The 23,475-nt window shown below is 44.6% G+C and overlaps 12 non-coding genes and 5 pseudogenes across 12 annotated transcripts; all 17 read right to left on the reverse strand.

Moving 5' to 3' along the window:
* Positions 1-1,873: 1,873 nt before the first annotated feature.
* LOC134306093 (U2 spliceosomal RNA) lies at positions 1,874-2,041 on the reverse strand (annotated as a pseudogene).
* Positions 2,042-2,158: 117 nt separating this feature from the next.
* LOC134306154 (U5 spliceosomal RNA) lies at positions 2,159-2,273 on the reverse strand. The gene has a single exon (XR_010008958.1). It is a non-coding gene; the product is annotated as a U5 spliceosomal RNA (small nuclear RNA).
* Positions 2,274-2,650: 377 nt separating this feature from the next.
* Positions 2,651-2,841, reverse strand: LOC134306199 (U2 spliceosomal RNA). Its single transcript, XR_010009001.1, has one exon. It is a non-coding gene; the product is annotated as a U2 spliceosomal RNA (small nuclear RNA).
* Positions 2,842-2,958: 117 nt separating this feature from the next.
* LOC134306155 (U5 spliceosomal RNA) lies at positions 2,959-3,073 on the reverse strand. Its single transcript, XR_010008959.1, has one exon. It is a non-coding gene; the product is annotated as a U5 spliceosomal RNA (small nuclear RNA).
* A 376-nt stretch (positions 3,074-3,449) lies between these two features.
* LOC134306197 (U2 spliceosomal RNA) lies at positions 3,450-3,640 on the reverse strand. The gene has a single exon (XR_010008999.1). It is a non-coding gene; the product is annotated as a U2 spliceosomal RNA (small nuclear RNA).
* Positions 3,641-3,757: 117 nt separating this feature from the next.
* On the reverse strand, positions 3,758-3,872 carry LOC134306156 (U5 spliceosomal RNA). Its single transcript, XR_010008960.1, has one exon. It is a non-coding gene; the product is annotated as a U5 spliceosomal RNA (small nuclear RNA).
* A 376-nt stretch (positions 3,873-4,248) lies between these two features.
* LOC134306196 (U2 spliceosomal RNA) lies at positions 4,249-4,439 on the reverse strand. The gene has a single exon (XR_010008998.1). It is a non-coding gene; the product is annotated as a U2 spliceosomal RNA (small nuclear RNA).
* Positions 4,440-4,556: 117 nt separating this feature from the next.
* Positions 4,557-4,671, reverse strand: LOC134306146 (U5 spliceosomal RNA). The gene has a single exon (XR_010008951.1). It is a non-coding gene; the product is annotated as a U5 spliceosomal RNA (small nuclear RNA).
* A 376-nt stretch (positions 4,672-5,047) lies between these two features.
* On the reverse strand, positions 5,048-5,227 carry LOC134306204 (U2 spliceosomal RNA; annotated as a pseudogene).
* A 4,718-nt stretch (positions 5,228-9,945) lies between these two features.
* Positions 9,946-10,083, reverse strand: LOC134306091 (U2 spliceosomal RNA; annotated as a pseudogene).
* Positions 10,084-10,200: 117 nt separating this feature from the next.
* On the reverse strand, positions 10,201-10,315 carry LOC134306148 (U5 spliceosomal RNA). The gene has a single exon (XR_010008952.1). It is a non-coding gene; the product is annotated as a U5 spliceosomal RNA (small nuclear RNA).
* A 371-nt stretch (positions 10,316-10,686) lies between these two features.
* On the reverse strand, positions 10,687-10,871 carry LOC134306202 (U2 spliceosomal RNA). Its single transcript, XR_010009002.1, has one exon. It is a non-coding gene; the product is annotated as a U2 spliceosomal RNA (small nuclear RNA).
* A 7,399-nt stretch (positions 10,872-18,270) lies between these two features.
* On the reverse strand, positions 18,271-18,438 carry LOC134306085 (U2 spliceosomal RNA; annotated as a pseudogene).
* Positions 18,439-18,555: 117 nt separating this feature from the next.
* On the reverse strand, positions 18,556-18,670 carry LOC134306149 (U5 spliceosomal RNA). Its single transcript, XR_010008953.1, has one exon. It is a non-coding gene; the product is annotated as a U5 spliceosomal RNA (small nuclear RNA).
* Positions 18,671-19,049: 379 nt separating this feature from the next.
* LOC134306195 (U2 spliceosomal RNA) lies at positions 19,050-19,240 on the reverse strand. The gene has a single exon (XR_010008997.1). It is a non-coding gene; the product is annotated as a U2 spliceosomal RNA (small nuclear RNA).
* Positions 19,241-19,357: 117 nt separating this feature from the next.
* On the reverse strand, positions 19,358-19,472 carry LOC134306157 (U5 spliceosomal RNA). The gene has a single exon (XR_010008961.1). It is a non-coding gene; the product is annotated as a U5 spliceosomal RNA (small nuclear RNA).
* A 373-nt stretch (positions 19,473-19,845) lies between these two features.
* LOC134306082 (U2 spliceosomal RNA) lies at positions 19,846-20,047 on the reverse strand (annotated as a pseudogene).
* Positions 20,048-23,475: the final 3,428 nt, after the last annotated feature.

A 23,475-nucleotide genomic window follows, 5' to 3' on the forward strand; every position in this document is an offset into this window, starting at 1 on the left:
CCATCACCAAGTCATGGTCTGAGAAGTTCACACTTCTTGTTTCTCCTGCCACCACTTCCATACTTCTGCTCACGAATATCCCATCTAGCCTACTTTCATCCCCCCTTGTATTCCTCCATGTTGGCCCTTCCATTCCCCTTCCTACCTCCCTTCCTATGTCCACTAATTTATGTGTTTTAATTATATCTGTAATTATTCCTGTTGCTTCATCTCTTCCTCCCGCCAGATTAATATTAAAGTCCCCCCCCATAACCAAAAAATTACTTGTTGCACCTAATAGCTTGGCATCCTCGTAAAAAACCCTTTTGTCTTTTAAATTTTGTGGTCCGTATATATTCAAAACTCTCAGCTTTATACCCCCCCAACTTAAATCCATTCCAACCATCCTCCCCACTTCACCACCTATAACTTGTTTTAAATTCATACCCCATCCCTTAAACAGAATCCCAACTCCACTGGAGTGTACCCCCCCTATGGACCACACTGATTTCCCCCTCCCCCAGTCCTTTTGAAATCTTTTAATGTCCTTCAAGTCCTTTAGGTGCGCTTCCTGGATAAAACAAATGTCCAAACTTAGATCTTCTATAAAACTAAAAACCAAACTTCTTTTCTTCATGTTTCTCAGTCCTCTGGCGTTAAAGGTCCCTATTTTTAGTGTCCTTTCCATTTAGTTTTCCTTTATTTCGTTTCCATTCCACTTGTCCCTTCATCACCCCCTTGAGTACTACTTTGGTCTCCCATCCCTGTTGAAAAGTCCATACTCACCCCCTCCTCTCCGGAGCCTGTGGTGTGCATTGTCTGCATTTCCTCACTTAACCTTTTTAGCAGTTCGTCATATATTTGCTCCTCCCCTTCTTCCTCTTCCTCTACCGCCTGGCTCCAACTTAGCCCTTCAGTGCGTGTTCTCCGGACTGGGCTGTCCCCCAGCTCCTCTTCAGGAAATGGTCGTTTGCCTCCTGCTGTTTGTTCTACCTCGCCACCAGGGGCGCTGCCTTCCTCCTGTCTTTCCTTTACCTCTTCTTTCTTCTTCTTTTCCTTTCCTTCGTTCAGCTCTTTGGTTTTCTTTGTCTTTGTTCCCGCTCTTTTCTCTGTTGTGTGTGTTCCTGCCTCCGGTTTCTCTTTATCCCTGCCAGGCTCTTCCTCTTGTGTTGTTCCTTGCTCCTTCTCTTTCTCTCCTGAGCTTGTGGCTTTCGTCTGTGTCTCCATTTCCCCCTCAAAGAAACCAGTGGTGAACAGGTCGGCAAATGTCCGCCTTTTCCTCGGGCAGTTCTTGTACAAGTGGTCCTCCTTGTCACATAGGCTGCATTTCTTTGGCATTTTGCACTCTGCTGCTCCATGCTCCTCCGACCCACAGTTCCGGCACCTCTGCCTAACACATGTTGCCCCTATGTGCCCGGCTCCTCCACATTTTCGGCAAGTCAATGGCTGTCCCTGATAAAATAGGAACCCTCTATGTGGTCCTATAGCAAACGACCCTGGTGGCTGTGCCACTCCTCCTGGTGCCCCCGGCTCTTGTCTGAACTTTACCCTGTATCTCCGTCTCCCATTCCATATTCCATACCTGTTTGTCTGCTTCTCTCCACCTTCCACTTTTAGGCAGTACCTTTGCAGGTATTGTCTGATGTTCTCCTCCTCCACAAACGGGTTATACATGTGTACCGTAAGATTCACCGTCTCCCAGATGAACAGAGCTCTCACCATCAGTCCTTCTAGGTCTCTGTGCTCCTTCTGTTCTTCCCATGCTGCTAGGAACTTCTGGCACGCTGTCATATCATTAAACGTTATGTCCATGAATCCCGTGTTTGTAAAATCTTGCAAGCAGTAAATTTCAGTGGCCTCCAACTTAAACAACTCTCTCAAAACCTTTTGAATCAAATGGTCCACCGTGAGTTTCGTTCTCTGTTCGTTTCTCGTCACTTCAACTCTCACAGAATTTCTCAGCCGCGTCACTCGGACCGGCCCTCTCGCATCGTTTCCCGCCATTCGTTTCTGATAAGAACAGATACTACACTTGATCTTAGCCAAAAGGCCGAGAAGCGATAACCTGAAATAGGCGCCGGGCCACGGGCCCTACCTTTTGAGGGTCCGGACTAGTGGACGGCGCTGACCGGCCGCCTTCACGCCCACACACCTTCTGTCATTCCACCAGCAAAAGAGCAGCTATGCAAAGACAAAGCCTTCAAAAAATAAGTTGAACTTGTCAACGTTCCTCTCCACGGAAATCTTTAGTAAAAGGCGAAAGATTTGTACGTGAATGAAGAGAAACTCCAGCCCTGCTCGCCGGTCGCCCGGGCCTCCGTAGGCCACCGGCCGCTCAAGGAAGAGGGCTCGAGGTAGAGCGACGAAAACCTGCAGCAAAAGCGCCCTTGGGTCGTCGGGTGGGTGACGAGGCAGCACAGCCTTTGCCTGGAGAAACACAGGGTGGGGGAAAATTAAGTCTTTCGCCTTTTTTTTTTTTTTTTTTTTTTTTAAGTAAAATGGAGGGAAAATGAAAAAGCGGGAAAAGGGGGACTGCCTAGCGCAAAAGGACCGAGGAAACCCCGGGCCTAGGCTAGGCAGAGGTCTAAGGCGCCGTACCCCAAATCCCAACAGCTTTCCAGCAGGGGCCAGTCACCAGCATTCGTCAATTACTCTTTCGTTTGACCGTTTATGAGGGTGCACCGTGCCAGGAGGCAATGCAATACCTGGTCGATGCGTGGAGTGGACGGAGCAAGCCCCTCTTCCGACTCCCGGACCTAAAAATCCATTTAATATATGGTCCTCGGGTAGAGGACGTATCAGATATTAAACTGATAAGAACAGATACTACACTTGATCTTAGCCAAAAGGCCGAGAAGCGATAACCTGAAATAGGCGCCGGGCCACGGGCCCTACCTTTTGAGGGTCCGGACTAGTGGACGGCGCTGACCGGCCGCCTTCACGCCCACACACCTTCTGTCATTCCACCAGCAAAAGAGCAGCTATGCAAAGACAAAGCCTTCAAAAAATAAGTTGAACTTGTCAACGTTCCTCTCCACGGAAATCTTTAGTAAAAGGCGAAAGATTTGTACGTGAATGAAGAGAAACTCCAGCCCTGCTCGCCGGTCGCCCGGGCCTCCGTAGGCCACCGGCCGCTCAAGGAAGAGGGCTCGAGGTAGAGCGACGAAAACCTGCAGCAAAAGCGCCCTTGGGTCGTCGGGTGGGTGACGAGGCAGCACAGCCTTTGCCTGGAGAAACACAGGGTGGGGGAAAATTAAGTCTTTCGCCTTTTTTTTTTTTTTTTTTTTTTTAAGTAAAATGGAGGGAAAATGAAAAAGCGGGAAAAGGGGGACTGCCTAGCGCAAAAGGACCGAGGAAACCCCGGGCCTAGGCTAGGCAGAGGTCTAAGGCGCCGTACCCCAAATCCCAACAGCTTTCCAGCAGGGGCCAGTCACCAGCATTCGTCAATTACTCTTTCGTTTGACCGTTTATGAGGGTGCACCGTGCCAGGAGGCAATGCAATACCTGGTCGATGCGTGGAGTGGACAGAGCAAGCCCCTCTTCCGACTCCCGGGCCTAAAAATCCATTTAATATATGGTCCTCGGGTAGAGGACGTATCAGATATTAAACTGATAAGAACAGATACTACACTTGATCTTAGCCAAAAGGCCGAGAAGCGATAACCTGAAATAGGCGCCGGGCCACGGGCCCTACCTTTTGAGGGTCCGGACTAGTGGACGGCGCTGACCGGCCGCCTTCACGCCCACACACCTTCTGTCATTCCACCAGCAAAAGAGCAGCTATGCAAAGACAAAGCCTTCAAAAAATAAGTTGAACTTGTCAACGTTCCTCTCCACGGAAATCTTTAGTAAAAGGCGAAAGATTTGTACGTGAATGAAGAGAAACTCCAGCCCTGCTCGCCGGTCGCCCGGGCCTGCGTAGGCCACCGGCCGCTCAAGGAAGAGGGCTCGAGGTAGAGCGACGAAAACCTGCAGCAAAAGCGCCCTTGGGTCGTCGGGTGGGTGACGAGGCAGCACAGCCTTTGCCTGGAGAAACACAGGGTGGGGGAAAATTAAGTCTTTCGCCTTTTTTTTTTTTTTTTTTTTTTTAAGTAAAATGGAGGGAAAATGAAAAAGCGGGAAAAGGGGGACTGCCTAGCGCAAAAGGACCGAGGAAACCCCGGGCCTAGGCTAGGCAGAGGTCTAAGGCGCCGTACCCCAAATCCCAACAGCTTTCCAGCAGGGGCCAGTCACCAGCATTCGTCAATTACTCTTTCGTTTGACCGTTTATGAGGGTGCACCGTGCCAGGAGGCAATGCAATACCTGGTCGATGCGTGGAGTGGACGGAGCAAGCCCCTCTTCCGACTCCCGGGCCTAAAAATCCATTTAATATATGGTCCTCGGGTAGAGGACGTATCAGATATTAAACTGATAAGAACAGATACTACACTTGATCTTAGCCAAAAGGCCGAGAAGCGATAACCTGAAATAGGCGCCGGGCCACGGGCCCTACCTTTTGAGGGTCCGGACTAGTGGACGGCGCTGACCGGCCGCCTTCACGCCCACACACCTTCTGTCATTCCACCAGCAAAAGAGCAGCTTTGCAAAGACAAAGCCTTCAAAAAATAAGTTGAACTTGTCAACGTTCCTCTCCACGGAAATCTTTAGTAAAAGGCGAAAGATTTGTACGTGAATGAAGAGAAACTCCAGCCCTGCTCGCCGGTCGCCCAGGCCTCCGTAGGCCACCGGCCGCTCAAGGAAGAGGGCTCGAGGTAGAGCGACGAAAACCTGCAGCAAAAGCGCCCTTGGGTCGTCGGGTGGGTGACGAGGCAGCACAGCCTTTGCCTGGAGAAACACAGGGTGGGGGAAAATTAAGTCTTTCGCCTTTTTTTTTTTTTTTTTTTTTTCAAGTAAAATGGAGGGAAAATGAAAAAGCGGGAAAAGCGGGACTCCCTAGCGCAAAAGGACCGAGGAAACCCTGGGCCTAGGCTAGGCAAAGGTCTAAGGCGCCGTACCCCTAATCCCAACAGCTTTCCAGCAGGGGCCAGTCACCAGCATTCGTCAATTACTCTTTCGTTTGACCGTTTATGAGGGTGCACCGTGCCAGGAGGCAATGCAATACCTGGTCGATGCGTGGAGTGGACGGAGCAAGCCCCTTTTCCGACTCCCAGGCCTAAAAATCCATTTAATATATGGTCCTCGGGTAGAGGACGTATCAGATATTAAACTGATAAGAACAGATTTTTTTTTTTTTTTACAAAAGTTTATTTACACACATTTTCACACAAAACAAACTATTTACAGAATAATAATTTTCATTTCTTTCCCACCACCGTTGTCACATTCATTGTAATCATCATGTTTTTTTCCCATACACATATCCCATATTCTTCCCCACTTTTCCTTCCCCTTTTCCCACCCCAAGTCCATTTCATCTTCTTTCATTCTTGTCTTCATTTCCCATTCGGCTTTCTTGACTATCCCCATCACTCCCTTTCCTTTCCCTTCCTTCACTTCCGCCTGTCTATCCTCCCATATCCCTCTCTTAACCAGGCTTATTGTTAGCCACAACATGAATCTGCTTCTCCCTTTTCCCATTCCTCCTATTCCTTTGTCTACAACCTCCCATGTTACTCTAAACCCCCTTCTTATATTATCCAACCATGTTCCCACCTTTTGCCATACTTCCCTAGCTACCTTACATTCCCAAAATACATGTATTATTGATTCCTCCCTTCCACACCCCTCTCTCGGACACACATTTGTCTTGCTTATCCCGTGTCTGTACATTATTTCTTTTACTGGTAATTTCCTGTGTACTATTTGCCAGTTTATATCTTTTAAACTGTTTTCCAGCCCTAGTGGTTGTACTCTTGTCCACACTGTCCCTGCTTCTATTCTTTTGTTGCTTTCTCTTACCCTTCTACTCCTAACTTCCTCATATACTCTTTTGTGACTTGTGCATATGTTTCTGTCTTTCCCCTCTCTATTTACCTTTAACCACTTGGCAGCCTGCCCATAATGCCATGGCAGCTGCTCCGCCCTTGGACCTCTGTTGTCCCACTCCATGACACCCCGTGCGTGGTATGCGAAATATAATTTTAGAAAGTACCATCCTGGGTGTTGTCCCTCCTTTGCTAGCTCCTGCATTATGTTTGCCACAAAAATACAGTCCAGTTTTAATCCTACATCTAAAACCCCTCTCCCCCCTTCCTCTATTTTCCTATACATTATCTCCCTTGTTACATATTCATACTTTCCTCCCCACATGAACCGAAATACTTCCCTTTGTACCCACCTCCTTCCACTCACTGGTAGTGGATAGATGTATGCCAGGTACATCAGAAAGGGAAGCACCTCCGTTTTAATTATCAGACTCCTCCCTATATACGACAGTTTCCTCCCGGTCCATAGTCCTAGCTGTTGTTTCACCTTTATTAACCTCTCTCCCCAATTCAACCCTGCTGCTCCCTGGTTTTCAAATTTTACCCCTAGAATCTTTATTGGCCCTTCACTTACCTCCAACCCTCCCACCAAATCTTTTCTATCTTTCACTGTCCCAAAAAATTTTAACTTACATTTTTCCCTATTCAATTTCGCCCCAGACCCCACCCCGAATTTTTCCACTATGTCCAATGTTCTCTCTATATCACTATCTATTCTACCCAAAATTGTCATGTCGTCTGCATACTGTGTTACCTTCACCCTATACCCACCTGCTCCCGGCACCAAAACCCCTACTATCTCCCTGTCTTTTCTAATCTTTTCCGCCAGCGGCTCCATGTACATTATGAATCGAAGTGGCGATAACGGACACCCCTGTAATATACCCCCCTCTGTCTCAAAACTCCTCCCTAGATACCCGTTCATATTTACTCTACTGTATGTCCTTCTGTACATTGTTTTAACCCATCTGACCAGTTTTTCTCCCATCCCCATCTTTTCCATGACTCTAAACAAAAATTCCCTGTCCACCCTGTCGAACGCCTTTGATTGGTCCAGGCTTGCTATCATCAATGGCAGCTTCCGGTCTCCTGACCATGCCACCACGTCCCTGATGAGCTGTAGATTCCACCTTGTGCTTCTACCCTCTATTCCACATGTCTGGTCTACATGTATGACATGTGGCAGTGCCTTCCTCAACCTCCCTGCCAATATTTTCGCCATTATTTTACTGTCCACCCCCAACATCGACAATGGCCTATAATTATCTAAATTTTCCCTTTCCCCCTTTTTGTATATTGGTGTTACTACCCCTGTCGCCATTGTTCCTTTCATTTCCCCTTTCTCCAGTATTTTGTTAAACACTTCTGTTAGGTCTCCGCTTACCTCCTCCTTAAACCTTTTGTAAAACTCTCCCGGTATTCCATCTATCCCTGGTACCTTACCCTTTTTCAGGCTTTTTATTGCCTCCTTCACCTCCTCCTCCCTTATGCTTTTATTTATTTCCTGCTTTATGTCCCTAGGCACCTCCTTTTCTAGTTCTTTTATAAATTCATCCCCTACTTCTACCTCCACTTCCCTCTCCCTAAAATACCTCCTATAATACTCTGTCCCTATCTGCAGCATCTCCTCATTTTGTACTTTTACCTGTCCCTGCTCATCCCTTATTCCCTCTATCCCTCTCTCTTCTCTTCTTTCTCTAGCTTTCCCTATCCAATATGTATCTACTCTTTCCCTTCTCTCCCTAAACTCCTGTCCTGCCATTAACATATACTTCTCTGCTCTTCCCTCATATATCTTCCTTATCTGTCCCTGTACTATTTCTACTCTATCTCTGTCCACCTCCTTCCCTTCGTTCTCTTTCTCCTTTTCCTTTGCTAGTTCCCCCCACATTTCCCTTAAATTCCCCTTTTCCTCCTTTATCCTCTCCCTACTCTTCCATAGCCCCCACTGCTTTATCCTTTTCTTCGCTATCTCCCACCACTCTATAATGCCCTCACACAGCCCTTTTAATCCCCTAACCCCTTCCCAAAACACTCTAAATTCCTCTTCTATCCCCTTTTTCTCTAATATTTTGACATTTAATTTCCAGTACCCTGTCCCATATTTTCTTCCTCTCACTTTTACCTCAGCCATCACCAGGTCATGGTCAGAAAAGTTCACACTTCTTGTTTCCCCTGCCACTACTTCCATACTTCTGCTCACGAGAATCCCATCCAGTCTACTTTCATCCCCCCTTGTATTCCTCCATGTTGGTCCTTCCATTCCCCTTCCTACCTTCCTTCCTATGTCCACTAACTTATGTGTTTTAATTATATCTGCAATTATTCCTGTTACTTCGTCTCCTGCTCCTGCCAGATTAATATTAAAGTCCCCTCCCATAACCAAAAAATTACTTGTTGCACCTAATAGCTTGACATCCTCGTAAAAAACCCTTTTGTCTTTTAAATGTTGTGGTCCGTATATATTCAAAATCCTCATCTTTACACCCCCCCAACGTAAATCCACTCCAACCATCCTCCCCACTTCACCTCCTATAATTTGTTTAATGTTCATTTCCCATCCCTTAAACAAAATCCCAACTCCACTTGAGTGTACCCCCCCTATGGACCACACAGATTTCCCCCTCCCCCAATCCTTTTGAAATCTTTTAATGTCCTTTAAATCCTTTAGATGCGCTTCCTGAATAAAACAAATGTCCAAACTTAAATCTTCTATGAACCTAAAAACCAAATTTCTTTTTTCCACATTTTTCAGTCCTCTGGCGTTAAACGTCCCTATTTTTAGTGTCCTTTCCATACTGTTTTTCTTTATGTCTGTTCCATTCCGTTAGTCCCTTCATCGCTCCCTTGAGTCTTCCTTAGGTCTTCTGACCCTGTTACAGTATTCATACTCACCCCTTCTGCTCCGGAGTATGTCATAGGTATTTTCTGTACCTCATCGTTTAGACTGTTTAGTATGTCTTCATAGAGCTGCTCTGTCTCCTCTTCCTCTCCTTCCATTATCTGGCTCCAGCTTATCCCTCCGGGGCGTGTTCTTCTAACTGGTCCAGCCCCCAGCTCATCCCCAGTAAATGGGCGTTTGCCTGCCGTTTGTTGCTCCACCTCCCTACAGGGGGCACCTTCTTTCTCTCGTCCCTCTTTTGCCTCTTGTGTCTCCTTCTTTCCTTTTCCTTCCTTCAGCTCTTTGGTTTTCTTTGTCTTCGTTCCCGCTCTTTTCTCAGACGTCAGTGCGATTGGTTCAGCCTGTCCTGCTTCTCCACACACCTGCTCCTCCCCTATTGTTCCATGTGCTTCACTCTGTCTTTTCAAACTTTTTGCCTCCACCTGCGTTTCCATTTCTCCTTCCAAAAAGTCTGAGGAGAACAGCTCCGCGAATGTTCTTTTCTTTGTGGGGCAGCTCTTGTACAGGTGGTCTTCACCATCACACAAGCTACATTTCTTGGGGCTTTTGCAGTTAAAGGTTCCGTGCTCCTCTGACCCACAGTGTCTGCATCTTTGGCTGCTTGTACAGGTAGCCTTTGTGTGGCCTACCGCTCCACACTTCCAACAGTGCATAGGTTGTCCCGGGTAGAAAAGAAAGCCTCTATGTGGCCCGATCGCAAAGGATCCAGGAGGATGTGCCACTCCACCCGGAGCCCCCGGATCTGGTCGGAACTTTACCCTGTACCTTCTCCTCCCATTCCATATTCCAAACTGGTTGAGTACCTTCTGTCCCCCTTCCACATTTAAACAGTATCTTTGCAGGTAGTGCTTAATGTCTTCCTCCTCAACAAACGGATTGTACATATGTACTGTAACATTAACCTCCTCCCAGATGTACATCGCTCTCACCTTTAGTCCCCCGATGGCCGGATGATCTTTTCTTCTTTCCCACGTAGCTAAAAAGTCTTGGCATGTTTCCATGTCTTGGTAAGTGATATCCACGTAGCCAGCAGACGTAAAGTCTTGAAGACAAAAGATGTTTTCCGTCTGTTGCCTACAAATGTCTCGTAAGATTCCTTGTACAATTTTCTGTAAAGTAAATCCAGCTCCCTGTGCCTCGGTGCTTGTCTCGTTCAATTCAATTCTGACAGAATTTCTAAGCCGCATCAACCTGACCGGCATACGCACATTGTTGAACGCCATCTCTGATAAGAACAGATACTACACTTGATCTTAGCCAAAAGGCCGAGAAGCGATAACCTGAAATAGGCGCCGGGCCACGGGCCCTACCTTTTGAGGGTCCGGACTAGTGGACGGCGCTGACCGGCCGCCTTCACGCCCACACACCTTCTGTCATTCCACCAGCAAAAGAGCAGCTTTGCAAAGACAAAGCCTTCAAAAAATAAGTTGAACTTGTCAACGTTCCTCTCCACGGAAATCTTTAGTAAAAGGCGAAAGATTTGTACGTGAATGAAGAGAAACTCCAGCCCTGCTCGCCGGTCGCCCGGGCCTCCGTAGGCCACCGGCCGCTCAAGGAAGAGGGCTCGAGGTAGAGCGACGAAAACCTGCAGCAAAAGCGCCCTTGGGTCGTCGGGTGGGTGACGAAGCAGCACAGCCTTTGCCTGGAGAAACACAGGGAGGGGGAAAATTAAGTCTTTCGCCTTTTTTTTTTTTTTTTTTAAGTAAAATGGAGGGAAAATGAAAAAGCGGGAAAAGGGGGACTTCCTAGCGCAAAAGGACCGAGGAAACCCCGGGCCTAGGCTAGGCAAAGGTCTAAGGCGCCGTACCCCTAATCCCAACAGCTTTCCAGCAGGGGCCAGTCACCAGCATTCGTCAATTACTCTTTCGTTTGACCGTTTATGAGGGTGCACCGTGCCAGGAGGCAATGCAATACCTGGTCGATGCGTGGAGTGGACGGAGCAAGCCCCTCTTCCGACTCCCGGGCCTAAAAATCCATTTAATATATGGTCCTCGGGTAGAGGACGTATCAGATATTAAACTGATAAGAACAGATTTTTTTTTTTTTTTTTTTTCGAAAAAGTTTTTATTGTCACCATTTTACATTTTAAAACATTTTTCTCTCACAATTTTAAAACACATCTTCACATAAAAAACAATAAAACATACTTTAAACATTTTCTTAAAAGCTTTTGTTTGCCTAAAAAGTCAGTGCAGATAAAAGAACATTAAAAAGCTTCTTTCAGTATGTTAAAAGTTCATCTTGTTTTTAAAAGTGAAGAGTAATATCAGTTTAAAATGTTCGAAAAAAGTCCAATAAAAAAGTCCAGGTAAAACAACGCAAGTAAAACACGTTCCTTTGTGCAGAACCGGGGTGAGTCCTCGTCCTCCTTGCACCACCCCGCTCCTCCGTCGAGTCCGGTGTCACGTTCTGCAGCTCAGCGGAGATCCTCACCCTGTGCCCGATGCTCCGTCCTTCTCGTGATCAATTGAGCCCTTCCAACGAAAAACCATATATCAACCATTTGTCCTGTTTGGGAGAAATCAATTTTTAAAATTTTTTTTTCTGTGGACAACTTTTTTTACATTAAAAAACTAAAATGTGCTTTATGCAGACTTGCATTTCTTCATTCATGAAAGTGATTAGAAATAACACTTATAATAATGCTTTATATTATTGGTTTTATTTAATAGAATGTGGAAGAACAGTTTATCTCCACTGCCAAAATCAATTCATGGAAAAACAGTATATGTGACATTAACAAATATATTAGTTCTAATCTTTATTTTGATTCTTTGCATTTAATTAACTATTACTATTTTATATATGACATATCATGCATATATAGTCAGTTTTAAGTATGTTTTCTGTAGATGATTAACTTATTTGCATTCAGAAATACATCATGAAAACATACTAGGCACTTTCTTTTCAATAGAACTCTATATAATCTATATTTAATTTAGGATTCTTACATTACATAAACAATACATAAAACACCCCCCCTAAAACCCCCATGAAACATAACTAATATAAAACAATGTAATATTAAGTAAAATTTAGATCAATCTGATTATTATTCACATTCCAGAGATTCATAAAAAGATCGAGCAGAAGTTGGTAAGTAGTTCAGCATTGTCATGAGGTCCTTGTGCTTCTCATTCTTGATTGGCAATGAACTCTCATATGCCCTGGGATAGTGTCTGCTGAAAACTGGTGCTTGAGGCCTAGCTCCTCCAGTCACTAAATCCTCGTTTTGATTTAGTGACTGTCCATGTCTTCCACCCTTCATACTGACTATGGCTCTGTCTGGTATGCACATTCCAAGGATCATCAGCTGAAATGCATATTGCAGATAAATATAAGTAGACTAGATAGATAGTTAGATAGTTAGACAGACAGACAGACAGACAGATAGATAGAACTATATATAACTATAAATACTGGTAGAGAAATTGGACTGATAACCATAAAAATAGTGCAAGTATGCAGAAAAGTAAATAGCAGTGCAAATATGCAAATAAGTGGTGGACAGTAGGACAGTAAGTAAGTAAGTAAGTAAGTAAATTTTATTTATAAAGCACTCTTAAAACAACTTACGTTGACCAAAGTGCTGTACATCGAATAAGCATACATAACACAACATTATGTTAAAAAAGTAAGAACCAAATAAAAATACAGAGTAAAAGACAAAATAAAACAGATAAAAATAGACTAAACAACTAAAATTAACACAGCTTCTCACTGTTCAAATGCCAGCTTATAAAGGTATGATTTTAGGAGTGATTTAAAAACAGCGGCCGAAGGTGCTTGTTGAATATTAGGAGGTAGAGTGTTCCATAGCCTCGGAGCATAAACTGCAAATGCACGATCACCTTTTAGCTTCAAACGAGCCCTAGGAACAGTCAACAAATTCTGAGTGGCTAATCTTAAAGAGCGCTGTGCAGTTGCGGGAGAAAGCATACCACTGAGATAAGCTGGGGCTTGACCATTAAGCGCTTTAAAAACAAATAAAAGCACTTTAAACTGAATCCTGTGCTGAACAGGCAGCCAATGTAGTGAGGCAAGGACTGGTGTAATATGGTTTCTTTTCTTGGTATTAGTCAGTAACCTTGCTGCTGCATTCTGGACTACCTGCAAGCGACGCAACAGAGACTGACTAATCCCAATAGTAGTACGTACATGTAAAGATTGTAAGGTGCTGCATAATGTAATAGGCATAGTTATAGTTACAGTAATAGTATAAACTAATATATACTAATATATTAACTATTATAGTGTAATATAATAGTAGAAATATAAATAAATATAATATAGTGGGCATGTATACAGGGCTATGCTAATATAATATGTGGTAGTGCATGATATTAAGTTAATATAATATACAATGGTATATTAGATAGTATTATAACATTATATTACCACATATATAATATATACAAAAAAAAGTATTACTATGTGTAATAATGCTAATGTTGTGCATAAAACATGTTCTAAAGGCAGAAGTACACACACATAGAAACACATAGTTACATTATCAGATACCTGTGAGTTTGAACCACATCACTGAGGTGATCTGTAGTCCAGTGGTTCGTTTAAGGACAGAGTCTGGTAGTAGCCTGAAATCATCACACTTCATCTCAATGACTTTGAATGGGTTTTGTGGTCTTGCTTGTTTGATTATCTCAGTGACATCAGAGGGTGTATAAAGTGTAGACACTTTGCGTCTTCTTTCAATTACAGAGAAGGCACGATCACATGGAAGAAAAGAATGACCAGAGACCATGAACTTCTGTTAAATCTGAGTAAAGTAACGCCGTGATATGAGCATTGACATTAAATTGAGCATCCTCCAGTTGTTGTTTTGGCCACAACACCTGTCGCTATATATGACAAGCTTGCGCTCCTTGGATATGGGCAGTTGAGTAAAATTTGTCTGCACCCACTTATAAACACAGCTAGCAACTTCAACAGATCCTCTGTGTGCAATCCCCTCATGCCACACACACATGGTTGCTGGTTCTTCTGTCCCAAGTTCTTGGATACACAAGTTGTAATTTGCCAACTGCCTCTGGTAGTAGATGTTGGAATGGGTCAGATTGGGTGTGTAAATGACACCTTGTAAATCAATACAAATTACATGGCAATTACTGTTTACTTTAGCCCACTCTGTATCAGCCTGAAGTTGGGTGTAGGCTTTCTCAGCTTTCCGATGGTGCAGCTCACTTTCAGTTAACACTTTTTTCCTTTCCTCTTCGGATGATACAGACGACAATTTCATAAAAAAAGCATCACATCTTGAACACGTGTCACTTCTGGGTTGGCCAAATGTAAGGTTCTGCTGCTTGAAAATGTCACGATACAGCCAGAATTTAGCTGGAGACAAGGAATTCTTCTCTTTATACAATTTGTACATACGTAATAAATTCAGATCAGGACTTAGATATTCCCTTTCAACATCACCCCGAAGTCTCGAATAGTGGTTCTGCTGCCTTGGAAAAGACAATATGTGCTCACTGATGCTTTGTTTTACTGTAGACTGTATCCGATGTGGCCTAAAGGTCAATATGATACACATGCATTAGGTTCAGGATGATTTTAGAATTTTAGTTGTATGCATAAGTTTGAACACTCCTGGCCAAAATACATGTTCTTCTACAGAGGAGACATGACGATTTTCAGAAAATCTTAGAGCATTTCTATTTACTTACTTTTACTTTACTTTAGCATTTGGAGAAAAAATAAGAAATAAAAAATTAAATATGGCAGAACATTTAGACAGAACATTTAGACAGAACATTTATAATCTTTTTAAATTTCTATGTTTCTGATGGAGGGCTTGATGATGGCTACACATTAACAAATGGGCAGCATGCTATAACTGTACATCAGCAAGGTGAGTTGTTATTGGTGGAGCTAAACCCCACTCAAATAATAACTGATAAAATGGCCAGAGAGCGTAGAAGGAAGGTACATAATAACCTGGCAACTCAGTATACACAGTGAAGTAGCAAAAAAACGGGTACACCAGTCTAATACTTGGGAGGTCTCCCACAGGACATGGACTCCACAAGCTTGTGAAAATAGTCTGTAGGCAATGAACACCATACGTTCTGCAGAACAGTCCACAATTCTGCACCACAGCACGTTGCATGGTATCCCTTAGGTGGGAATGGCAAAACCCCAAACTCAGATAAATGTTCCTCTAACCATAATTTGCTGTTCTAGATGTGTTTGTCGGCACATTGTCCTTTTAGGAAAAGGCCAGACCCATATGAATGAATGCAGTACATGAACGGATGTAACTCATCAAAAAGGCACACATAGTGTTCACCTGTCAGAGATGTTTGTAGATGTACCAGGGTGCCAGCTAAACAAACCCCATACCATTATGGAGCCACCACCAGCCTATGTATTTTAAAGTGATTGTTCGTGATCTATTTGCCTACTGTGCTTACACACAGAGGAATTTGTCCTCAGCATTTAACCCATCCATGCAGTGAAACACACATATAAACATACACTAGTGAAGTGAGCACACGTGCCCAGAGCGGTGGGCAGGCCTGTCCACAGCACCCGGGGAGCAGTAGGGGTTAGGTGCCAAGGGCACTTCAGCCGTATAATTGGCGGGACCAGGAATCGAACCGGGGACCTTCAGGTCGCAAGGCTTGTTCCTTAACCCCAAGCCTACGACTGCCCCTTTTGCATCTGTACCAGCTTTTTTGCACACTACAATGTATACACTCACTTATTATAACACTCACAATAACAAGTGAAAGGTGCATTACCTATTCTTATGTTTGCCTCGTCCATCTTCTAAAGGAAACCTAGCCTCAGTAGCCTGGTCTGACTCAAGTCCTTCATTTTGCCCTAACTCACATTTGTGCAACTTTTCCTGAATAACCTGTCCAAACAATAAACTAGGAACATAATATCTATATAATTTCCTATTGTTACTAATAGGAACATTAAATTAACAATATAAAGCTTATATAGTCTAACATACCTGTAAGCGACTGTTTGTCAGCTGATACACTGACATGAATGTTGTTTTGCAAACATTTAGTCTCTGCCCTGCTTGCTGAATATAATAGAAAAAACTCTGATGTTTTCTGTGTTCACTGTTTTCCTTGGAGCGTCTTCGCCTCACTTGGTGTTAGAATGCAGGCAGCACTAATGTTACATTAATGGCATGATTGCTGTTCTTAAATTAAACTATGTAAATCGTCATTTTAATCTTAGGTCAGTTTGGGGTCTGATCACTGGACCTGAAATCCCATGTACTGCACTATTTTCTGTGTGCCAACACACTTCAACTGACCAGATCAGTACCAAGCTTTTATCTGAGTTGAGTTGTTTTAAGCAGGGAAGACTGAAGGGCAGGGGTGTTCAAGACTGAGGGTATACTTACTATTACTATAAAGAAATACATATTCTAAACTAGTTTGAGGATCACCTGAATCTTTTAAATGCAATATGCCATGTCTTCTTTTCAGGACAGCGACACAACCAGACAGTTTTTACAATGTAACTGTTCACGTTTACTTTACTTTCACTTTCATTTCCTAAAGCATTGCTTTACAGCCTATGCACAACATCAACGGAGTAACAATGTATGCAAAGTTGTCAGCATTGATTAAAGATTGCAATTACATGGCTCACCTGTTCCATGCCCGAGAGAATCAAAGCTTGCTGCTTCTCATATGTACTGGAGTAAAACAGCGTGAAAAGTTGTAACTTGCGTGTATCAGTGAGTCTGACACACTGCCGCTTACAGCCACTCCCACACACTTTGCCCTTGCGAGCATAATACATTACAACAAGTTAGAAACAAGTAACATCCAGATAAACGCTGATCGTTTGTGCGTAAACACAATGTATAACGTTATATTAATGTTGCCACGTGAGAGTAGTTTTATAAGTAGAGTAAAAAATTCGCCAGCCTCTAGCTGTTCAGCTTCATGAGGTACTTATATGGTTATTCCACTTACGTCTTTCGGTGGATTTTTCCCTGGTTTTTCTTCGCCCTTTCTGTTAATATATGGTTTTCCTGCATTGCGTAGCATCTTTCTTTCTTTGTCTTTCCATGTGTTCATTTTCAGCTTTCTTTTTTTCCCTATATTTAACCGATTTTCGTCAGCCGCACTTAGTACTACTGCTTGTCCGTCCATTTTTGGCAGCGGAGAAAAACGGTTTTTCCGCGTGAGCACTATTTAAAATTTAAATTATGACCCTAATTAACGGACTATGTTGTAGCGACTGCCTTAATATTAAATAAAGAACATCAAACAATGCCATGCCATGCCGAAGTGATTTTTACAAAAAATGTCACATGTACGGTTTTTCGTTGGAAGGGCTCAATTGGCGGTGCATTGACGGGAGCCATCGCCCGTGGTGGTCTGGACCCCCCTGCGTGTGACCCCAGCCCCCTCCTCCGATTGGCGACGCGCAGCGCCTCCTGCCGCGACGATGTTGCCAGCCGCTCCAACGCGTGCAGGGGCACCGTCACTCGCTTCCCCACCAGCAGGTCGCGGGAGGTCCACAAGGCGGCTGTCACGCTGGTAAGGGTGAGCCAGAGCGTAGTGAACTCGGCGGCTGGCAATTTTTCGACACCCTGACCCACCCCGTTCACCGCTAGCCGGTAAACTCGCGGGTGGACCTCCCCTGCTGGTAGGCTCGGGCATTGTAGCGGGCCGGTTCTGGCCCACAGGTCCCTCGCCACGCTGCACTCCCAGAGCACATGCCGCACGGTTTCTGGCTCGCCACACCCAAACCGTGGGCACGTGGGATTCGTTGCCATCCCCCGGGAGTGCATCACGGCCCTGGCCGGGAGGATCTCATGAGCCGCCATCCACGTCAGATCTTTTAGTTTGTTCGGGAGGGCGGGGTGAGCCGCGTTCCTCCACACTCTTCTGGCCTCACTCAAAGTGAGGCCTGGGACGGGACTCACTTCTTCCCGGTCCTGCACAACAGAGAGAATGGATTTAGCGTTAGTTAAAATGGTGACATCCTCCTTTTCTAAATCAAACTTCTTTAAAAACTTTCTAATAAAATCATATTCTTTTGACAAATTAAAAGCCACTGGGGTTCTAAGATCAGGTTTTAAAATGCGCAATCTTCTCAAGTACGACCCCATCCAGAATTTCACCATGCTGGCCGTCTTGTTCTCTCTGGATGGGGTCGTCGCATAGGTAATGTGTAGTGCGGTGAATTTGCTGGTTAAAAACAGGTGGGGGTCTGGGAGCCCCTTCCCTCCATTGTCTGGTCCTTTCTTCACCACCTCTCTTCTGAGTCGCTCCCACTTGGACCCCCACAGGAAATAAAAAACCGCTCTCTCCACCTGTAAAATAAAAGGTCTGGGGGGACTAAAAACAGAACACAACAATAAAAGCAAAGGTAAAATCACAGATTTAAATATTAAAACTTTGCCTTCGATTGTCATTCGTCTCAGTCCCCAAAACCCCAGTCGTTGCCTGACTTTCCCTAACACGTCAGTCCAGTTACCCCGTCCACCTCCCTCTCTGTCAAATTTAATGCCTAAAATTTTAATATCAGTTTCTATAAAATCCACGTCCAGGTCGGTTTGTATGTCTCCCCACGGCTGATAAGAACAGATACTACACTTGATCTTAGCCAAAAGGCCGAGAAGCGATAACCTGAAATAGGCGCCGGGCCACTGGCCCTACCTTTTGAGGGCCCGGACTAGTGGACGGCGCTGACCGGCCGCCTTCACGCCCACACACCTTCTGTCATTCCACCAGCAAAAGAGCAGCTTTGCAAAGACAAAGCCTTCAAAAAATAAGTTGAACTTGTCAACGTTCCTCTCCACGGAAATCTTTAGTAAAAGGCGAAAGATTTGTACGTGAATGAAGAGAAACTCCAGCCCTGCTCGCCGGTCGCCCGGGCCTCCGTAGGCCACCGGCCGCTCAAGGAAGAGGGCTCGAGGTAGAGCGACGAAAACCTGCAGCAAAAGCGCCCTTGGGTCGTCGGGTGGGTGACGAGGCAGCACAGCCTTTGCCTGGAGAAACACAGGGAGGGGGAAAATTAAGTCTTTCGCCTTTTTTTTTTTTTTTTTTTTTTTTTTAAGTAAAATGGAGGGAAAATGAAAAAGCGGGAAAAGGGGGACTCCCTAGCGCAAAAGGACCGAGGAAACCCCGGGCCTAGGCTAGGCAAAGGTCTAAGGCGCCGTACCCCTAATCCCAACAGCTTTCCAGCAGGGGCCAGTCACCAGCATTCGTCAATTACTCTTTCGTTTGACCGTTTATGAGGGTGCACCGTGCCAGGAGGCAATGCAATACCTGGTCGATGCGTGGAGTGGACGGAGCAAGCCCCTCTTCCGACTCCCAGGCCTAAAAATCCATTTAATATATGGTCCTCGGGTAGAGGACGTATCAGATATTAAACTGATAAGAACAGATACTACACTTGATCTTAGCCAAAAGGCCGAGAAGCGATAACCTGAAATAGGCGCCGGGCCACGGGCCCTACCTTTTGAGGGTCCGGACTAGTGGACGGCGCTGACCGGCCGCCTTCACGCCCACACACCTTCTGTCATTCCACCAGCAAAAGAGCAGCTATGCAAAGACAAAGCCTTCAAAAAATAAGTTGAACTTGTCAACGTTCCTCTCCACGGAAATCTTTAGTAAAAGGCGAAAGATTTGTACGTGAATGAAGAGAAACTCCAGCCCTGCTCGCCGGTCGCCCGGGCCTCCGTAGGCCACCGGCCACTCAAGGAAGAGGGCTCGAGGTAGAGCGACGAAAACCTGCAGCACAAGCGCCCTTGGGTCGTCGGGTGGGTGACGAGGCAGCACAGCCTTTGCCTGGAGAAACACAGGGTGGGGGAAAATTAAGTCTTTCGCCTTTTTTTTTTTTTTTTTTTTAAGTAAAATGGAGGGAAAATGAAAAAGCGGGAAAAGGGGGACTGCCTAGCGCAAAAGGACCGAGGAAACCCCGGGCCTAGGCTAGGCAGAGGTCTAAGGCGCCGTACCCCAAATCCCAACAGCTTTCCAGCAGGGGCCAGTCACCAGCATTCGTCAATTACTCTTTCGTTTGACCGTTTATGAGGGTGCACCGTGCCAGGAGGCAATGCAATACCTGGTCGATGCGTGGAGTGGACGGAGCAAGCCCCTCTTCCGACTCCCGGGCCTAAAAATCCATTTAATATATGGTCCTCGGGTAGAGGACGTATCAGATATTAAACTGATAAGAACAGATTTTTTTTTTTTTTTTTTTTTTTTTTTTTTTTTTTTTACAAAAGTTTATTTCCACAAATTTTCACACAATACAACTATTTACAGAACATTCAGTTTCATTTTTCATTTTCATTCCCACCACCACTATTACATTCATTTTAATAATCATGTCTTTTTCATACATACATCATGTCCCATAATCTCCCCCACTTTTCCTTCCCCTTTTCCCATACAAAGTCCATTTCATCTTCTTTCATTCTTGTCATTATTTCCCATTCGACTTTCTTCACTATTCCCATCACTCCCTTTCCCTTCCCTCCCCTCACCTCCTCCTGCCTATCCTCCCATATTCCTCTTTTGACCAGGCTTATTTTTAGCCATAGCATGAATCTGCTTCTTCCCTTCCCCATTCCTCCTAACCCTTTGTCTACCGCTTCCCACGTTACTCTAAACCCTTTTCTTATATTTTCCAACCATGTTCCCACTTTCTGCCATACTTCTCTAGCTACCTTACATTCCCAAAATACATGTATTATTGATTCCTCCATTCCACACCCCTCTCTCGGACACCTGTTTGTCTTACTGATTCCATGTCTGTACATGATTTCTTTCACTGGTAGTTTCCTGTGCACTATTTGCCAGTTCATGTCTTTCAACCTGTTTTCCAGCCCCAATGGTTGTATTCTGGTCCACACCGTCCCTGCTTCTATTCTTCTTTTACTTTCCCTTACCCTCCTATTCCTGACCTCCTCATATAGCCTTTTGTGGTTCGTGCATATGTTTCTGTCTTTCCCCTCTTTATTTACCTTTAGCCACTTGACAGCCTGCCCATAATGCCATGGCAGCTGCTCTGCCCTGGGACCCCTATTATCCCACACCATGATACCCCGTGCCTGGTATGCAAAGTATAGTTTTAAAAAATACCACCCTGGGTGTTGTCCCTCCTTTTCTAACTCTGCCATTATGCTTGCCACATAAATGCAGTTCAACTTTAATACTATGTCTAATACCCCTCTCCCCCCTTCCTCTATTTTTCTGTACATTATCTCCCTTGCTACGTACTCATACTTTCCTCCCCACATAAACCGAAATACTTCCCTTTGCACCCACCTCCTTCCACTCACTGGTAGTGGGTAGATGTATGCCAGGTACATCAGAAAGGGAAGTACTTCTGCTCTGATTATCAGACTCTTCCCTATATATGTCAATTTCCTCCCAGCCCAAAGTCCTAACTTTTGTTTCATCTTTATTAACCTCTCTCCCCAATTCAACCCTGCTGCCCCCTGGTTTTCAAATTTTACCCCTAGAATCTTTATTGGCCCTTCACTGACCTCCAATCCTCCCACCGAATCTTTCCTATCCTTCACTGTCCCGAAATATTTTAACTTGGATTTTTCCCTATTCAATTTCGCCCCAGACCCAACCCCGAATCTTTCCACTATGTCCAATGTTCTCTCTATATCCCTGTCTGTTCTACCCAAAATTGTCAAATCGTCTGCATACTGCGTTATCTTCACCCTATACCCACCTGCTCCGGGCACCAAAACCCCTAATATCTCCCTGTCCTTTCTAATCTTTTCCGCCAGCGGCTCCATATACATTATAAATAGAAGTGGCGACAGTGGACACCCCTGTAATATACCCCCCGCTGTCTCAAACCTCCTCCCTAAATACCCGTTCATACTTACTCTGCTATACGTCCTCCTGTACATTGTTTTGACCCATCCAATCAGTTTTACTCCCATCCCCATCTTTTCCATTACCCTATACAAAAATTCCCTATCCACCCTGTCGAACGCCTTCGATTGGTCCAAGCTTGCCATCATCAATGGCAACTTTCGGTCTCCTGACCACGCCACCACATCTCTAATCAGCTGCAAGTTCCACCTCGTGCTCCTTCCTTCTATGCCACATGTCTGGTCCACATGGATGACATGTGGCAGTACCTTCCTCAACCTCCCTGCCAGTATTTTTGCCATTATTTTACTGTCTACCCCCAGCATCGATAATGGCCTGTAGTTGTCTAAATTTTCCTTTTCCCCCTTTTTATAAATTGGCGTCACTACCCCTGTCGCCATTGTTCCCTTCATTTCCCCTTCCTCCAATATTGTGTTAAACACGTCTGTTAAGTCTCTGCTTATCAATTCCTTAAACGTTTTATAAAATTCCCCCGATACACCATCTATCCCTGGCACCTTACCCTTTTTCAGGCTTTTTATTGCCTCTTTCACCTCCTCCTCCCTTATACTTTTATTTATTTCTAACTTTATATCACTAGGTACCTCCTTTTCTAGTTCATTTATGAATTCATCTCCTACTTCTACCTCCACTTTCCTCTCCCTAAAATATGTCCTATAATACTCTGTCCCTACCTGCAACATCTCCTCATTTTGTACTTTTAGCTGTCCCTGCTCGTCCCTTATTCCCTCTATTCCTCTCTCTTCTCTCCTTTCTCTAGCTTTCCCTATCCAATATGTATCTACTCTTTCCCCTCTCTCCCTAAATTCCTGTCCTGCCATTATCATGTACTTCTCTGCTCTTCCTTCATATATTTTCCTTATCTGTCCCTGTACTATTTCTACTCTATCTTTGTCTATCTCCTTCCCTTCGTTCTCTTTCTCCTTTTCTTTTGCTAGTTCCCCCCACATTCTCCTTAAGTTCCCCTTTTCCTCCTTTATCCTCTCCCTACTCTTCCACAACCCCCATTGTTTTATTCTTTCCTTTGCTATCTCCCACCACTCTATAATTCCCTCACACAGTCCTTTTAAACCCCTAACCCCTTCCCAAAACTCTCTAAATTCCTCTTCTATCCCCTCTTTCTCTAATATTTTTACATTTAATTTCCAGTACCCTGTCCCGTATTGTCTTCCCCCCACTTTCACCTCAGCCATCACCAAGTCATGGTCTGAGAAGTTCACACTTCTTGTTTCTCCTGCCACCACTTCCATACTTCTGCTCACGAATATCCCATCTAGCCTACTTTCATCCCCCCTTGTATTCCTCCATGTTGGCCCTTCCATTCCCCTTCCTACCTCCCTTCCTATGTCCACTAATTTATGTGTTTTAATTATATCTGTAATTATTCCTGTTGCTTCATCTCTTCCTCCCGCCAGATTAATATTAAAGTCCCCCCCCATAACCAAAAAATTACTTGTTGCACCTAATAGCTTGGCATCCTCGTAAAAAACCCTTTTGTCTTTTAAATTTTGTGGTCCGTATATATTCAAAACTCTCAGCTTTATACCCCCCCAACTTAAATCCATTCCAACCATCCTCCCCACTTCACCACCTATAACTTGTTTTAAATTCATACCCCATCCCTTAAACAGAATCCCAACTCCACTGGAGTGTACCCCCCCTATGGACCACACTGATTTCCCCCTCCCCCAGTCCTTTTGAAATCTTTTAATGTCCTTCAAGTCCTTTAGGTGCGCTTCCTGGATAAAACAAATGTCCAAACTTAGATCTTCTATAAAACTAAAAACCAAACTTCTTTTC

This window comes from Trichomycterus rosablanca, unplaced genomic scaffold (assembly GCF_030014385.1).
Source record: "Trichomycterus rosablanca isolate fTriRos1 unplaced genomic scaffold, fTriRos1.hap1 scaffold_187, whole genome shotgun sequence".
In the NCBI taxonomy this organism is placed as follows: domain Eukaryota; kingdom Metazoa; phylum Chordata; class Actinopteri; order Siluriformes; family Trichomycteridae; genus Trichomycterus; species Trichomycterus rosablanca.